Here is a 5,379-nt window from a genome sequence, read left to right on the forward strand (position 1 = left end):
CTTAGGCTAGTTTCACTAGCCCTTTTCTTTGTTTTACTAGGTTTTATGCAATTTCTTGAGCAATAAGCAAGTATTAGGATGAGAGTTTCATACATACCTTGATCCATTCAAAGATGATTAATTTTAGGCATTTTCATGAGATTTATGCTATGATTACTTGTGTGATAAGATTGATGCAAAATCTGGTAAATCTAGCAAAGCTTTGATGCATATGTTGATTGATGATAGGTGAAGAGAAGCAAGAAAAAATGGCCATGGAGGAAAAAAGAGGGAGCAACGTTGGTGGCCAAGTTAGCTCACCAACGTTGCCTCAAACGTTGGGGGAAGAGGCTGCAATGTTCTGCTACTACTGGTGCCAACGTTGGAGGGAGCATTGGATCACGAACATTACCTCCAACGTCTTCAAGGGGACTCAATTCTGGAATTATGAAAATTACCTTGTGTGCGTACGCACAGCATAGTGTGCGTACGCACAAGAAGAAAAATTCAGAGTATGCACACGCACAAGGCAGTGCGCGCACGCACGATTAGCAACGTTGGAGGTAATGTTGCCAGTCCAACACAGGGTCAAACGTCCACGACAGAGTCTCGAAAGATGGAGCTGGGAAGTTTGTTATGTGTGCGTACGCACAGCATAGTGTGCACACGCACAAGAAGGAAAAGGGATAGTGTGCGCACACACAAGGCAGCGTGGATAAGCACAAGTGACAGCGTTTCAAGAAACGTTTGCAGTCCAACATTTGCTCCAACGCCTTTGATAGCTCTTCAAAATTCAAGCTACCCAGAATGCCTGTGTGCGTACGCATGACCTAGTATGCGTATGCACAAGTAGAAAAACTTAAAGGTGTGTGCACATACAAGGCAGCGCATGTACGCATAAGTCAGCAGCGTTGAATGTAACGTTGGTTCCCCAACATTGAGGAAAACGTTACTACCAGCAGGACTCATTTTTGGGCACATTGCAAAGCAGAAATATTAATTAGGCAACGTCCATCCTCAACACCACGGAGAGCCACTTGAACCTGCTTCAACAAAAGACCAAGGCCCACATCCAAGACTTGAAGACCAATTGAACAAAGTGTATAAATAGTAGAGAGTTAAAGTTAGAAATGACTTTTTGACTTTTTACACACTTTTTGAGTATTGTAACTCTGCAGAATTTCCTCTATAATTTCAATTTACTACAATGCACTTTCGATTTTTGATTTCTATTCAGAGAGATATGAACAACTAAACCCACTTCATTGGGTTAGGGAGCTCTATTATAATTCAATGCATCAAAACTAGTTTCATTCTTCTTCTTCTTTCTTTTCTCTTGATTTTGCTAGAAAACTTTCGATCTTAATCCAATTGGGTGGTTATCTTGGAACAGAAGCTATCCATAATTCGATCTCCTCTGAACCTTGGAAAAGGAATGATGAGATAATGTTAGAAATGCTTTCTCATGTTGGACCGGATTGGGGTTTGGATGCATATTGTGACATTTAATCCTACCAATACTTTGATTTAGAAATACATGTGGTATAATCAGTGACCATGCTTCATCTCTTCTCATAAGCAATTAGATCAAGGAATTGGGCAATTGTTCAAGTTTAGAGAGATTGGATTGCAAAGGAATTGGGATCCAATCAGTTAAGATTGCCAAGGAGATCAATGAATGCATTGATTGAGGAAGAGATAAAAATGAACTTGATCCGGAGGATTATAACATCTCCTGACCTTAATGAGCTTTCCCAATTCTGATCTCACCCATTCTTTTAATTCTACAATTTACTTTGATGCTCAACAACACCATTCCCTTTTAATTTCTTGCAATTTAAGCTTTTGCACTTTAATTACCAGCAATTTCTTTTTTGCCATTTAAATTCTGCCTTTTACTTTCAGTTATTTACATTTTTTTGCACTTTCAGTTTCTCGCAAATTTAAATTCCACAATCCTCAATTCAAGTCTGATTTCGTTCAACTAGAACAATTCTCCAATTAAAGTTGATCAACCAACCAATCCTTGGGGGATTGACCTCACTCTATAGTGAGTTTTACTTGACAATAATTCGGTGCACTTACTGGTGGAAATTTGTTGAGAGACAAGTTTTCGTGTATCAAATTTATGGCCAAGGTTTGAAGAGAGAGCGTGCAACAAAGGCACAAGACCCAACGTTCAAAAGTTTGAATGCTGCATTCACTCTTTTCACTTTATCGTGATTTCCAAGCTTTGGAGCATGGGACTTATGCTGTCCGCACACAAGGAGTAGCGCTCAATGAGTGAACTGAGCACTCAATAAGTGAGCGCTAGGCAAGGAAATTGAATGCACCAAAATTGGCACGCCTAGGCTAGCAAGCGCAACGCTCAAATTGTGAACGGAGCACTCCACTAGAGCATGCCTCCAACCAAAATTCAACCAAATGCACCCTGACCCATGCCACTTAAACCAAGCCATCCGGATCCACTCTTCTTCAAATCCAAAGCAAGCAAAGCCCATTATCATCACTCAAAGGCACAAGAGATAGTTAGAATAGGAATTTCATTTAATTGTAATTTGTTTTTCATTTCAATTTTGTAAAAGCTTTATAAAGGCATCAGTTTCATTTCACTAAAGGAAGGCTAGCTCTGCTAGAGAGCAATAGGAGTAGGATAGAATAGAAAGCTCTCTTTGATACACTTTTAATTTCTCTATCATCTATATTTCAGAATTCGATTCAGCTTTATGAAATTTCCATTGCTTACACTTCTCTACTACAATTTCCTTTTCTATTACAAGTTTCTTCTCTGCAATTTTACTTTTCTGCAACTTTAAAATTCTGTTCATGATTCAGCTTGATTTAATTTTTCTGCAATTTAAATTTCCTGTTACTTGTTCTCAAGATCTCTTCGATTGCTTGCTTTCTTACTTTCTTTAAATTTTCTGTACCCGATTCCTTTTACATTTGCTGCACTCTACCTTTCTTGCTCTTTAAGTTTTAGTCAATTTACTTTCTGCACTTTATAATTCCTTGTCATTTACATTTTGTTGCTCAATTCTCACTCAATACTGTTAGCTTGACTAGACTAATCACCCACTAAAGTTGCTTGATCCATCAATCCCTATGGGATCAACCTCACTTTTGTGACTTATTACTACTTGATGCGAACTAGTACACTTGCCGGTGAGTTTATGTTGAAGTCTAATTTTCACCCATCATGTTTTTGGCACCGTTTCCGGAGATTAATTTAGATCGACAATGATTAAGTGGTTGAGAAGTCCAGATCAGGCATTTTCTTTGTTTTTGTTCTCTGATTTAAGCTGATAGCAAGGTGTTTGAATTATTGCCACACTAAGAAATTCTTCTCTGTGACATGAATTTCAATTTTCTTTGGTGGTGTATTTTACAAAATTCAAATGAAGTTCAACTCATCTTATAATCAAACAAATTTCATGAGATATTACCCACCATCACCAATCTCTAATGGTGGCTGAGAATATCACCAAGAAATTACAGATCCTGAGCACTCTAATCCATGGAGATATGCTTCAGAACCACAAGATGAGCAAGAGAATCATATGGGATACTTCCCACCACCACAAAATGATTCAAGTCATTATTCTAATGGTGGCTTGGAGTATCATCAAGAAATTGCAAATGATTTATGTCATTATCCTCATGGTAGCTGGGCATATCAACAAGATTTTGAACAATCAAGTGAAATGAACCATTTCCCAGAGCCACAAAGTAACTCATATTGCTATGACACTAACATAAATTGTGGCTGGGAAGGAAATTTCAATATTTCATCTTCCGTTCATCAAGGAACATCATCATTTGATTGTGCTGTCAATACATACATGGAAAATTATCCCCCCAAGGCAACAAAATGATTCATACTGTGATGAATTCAACAATGATTCAAGTTGTGCTTGGGAAAATCAAAATAAGAAAGCATTTGACAATTCATACTCCACTTATCAAGAGCTATCATCACTTGAGAAAACCTTCAATTCATTCATGGAAAGCTGTCAAACTTCACCTCCCAATTTTTCATCTGAAAATTCTTTATCACTTAACTATCCCTTGACACAAAATCTCTTCCAAAACTCACACTCCACACAAACTTCCATGAACCAAAGCCTCTCAAGGCTTGAAACCATGCTTGAAAGATATGAAAGGGAAGCACAAAGATCCTGAAATGACCAAGAGAACTCCTTCAAAAACATGGAAGTGCTGGTAAACCAAATGTTAAGTGTGAAGGAGGAAGTGGAAGAGCAAGAAGAAGAGGCCTCTGTGTCAAGTCAATTTTCAGTGAAGAAGGAAGAGGTGGTGGAAGTATTTGACCTGAAACTGCACTTGAGATGACAAGAGAACATGAAAACTCACAACCCTCACAAACTTTCCTGAACCAAAGATTCTCAACACTTGAAAACTGTGATTGAAAGATATGAAGAGGAGATGAAGAAATCTTGGGAAGAACAACAAACCCCTTCCATGAAAGAGCTATTAAGGCAAATGTTGAGTGCAAAGGAAGGAGTGGAGGAGCAAGAAAGTGAGGAAAACACTCAAGAAAAGTCACACTCAATTGAAGCAGAGTAGTGCATAGAGGAAGGGCTCATGGAACCACCAATTCAAGAGGCTTTTAATTAAGATAAAGCTCCAACCATCACATAACCACCAAGTACTGATATCCAAGAAGTGAAGGCAACTAACAAGAGCACCAATCCTACCCCTGATCCAGCAAGCAAGCTCAACCAGGCCATTTACAGAAAGAAGCTTGCTGAGAGGAGACCAAGAAAGGGGACATTAGCTGGTTCATCTCTCCCCTTGAGGTCATTCCTCTTAACAAACTAGAAGAAGAGGAAGAAAGTGAATAACAACATGTCAGGCTAATGACACTAAAAGAGCGCTTGTTGGGAGGCAACCCAACCTTAGGTAATATTTCATTTATCTGCTTGGTTTATTTTCTTTCTTTGCTTTGTTTAAATTTCAATAAATTGGCATATGATTAAATTCTAAGTTTGGTGTGCCACTTATTTTTTATGCAATTTATTCAGCAACACCACTTGTTTGCATAATCATAATGCCTCTGCAGTTTTGTCTTTCTTTTGGTTTGATTTTGTTCACTTTACTTTAGTCAGTTCTTTGTTTTTGTATGCTTTATGTTAGTTTGCTCCCTAACTATTTTTGTTAAATATCTCACCAAGAAATTCTTATTCATGACAGATTCTTTGCTTGGTGATTGTATTTAACATATAACAGTTCCCTTTGTTTAGTTTTAATTCAAATAAAGTGACATAGAATTGCATTCTAAGTTTGGTGTTCTATGCAACAAAATTTGTTTCCAATCCACACTGGATACTTGCATGAATTCCAAGTAAGAGTGTCACATTAAGTTTGGTGTGCCACTTATAT

This window comes from Arachis duranensis, chromosome 4 (assembly GCF_000817695.3).
Source record: "Arachis duranensis cultivar V14167 chromosome 4, aradu.V14167.gnm2.J7QH, whole genome shotgun sequence".
Taxonomy (NCBI): Eukaryota; Viridiplantae; Streptophyta; class Magnoliopsida; order Fabales; family Fabaceae; genus Arachis; species Arachis duranensis.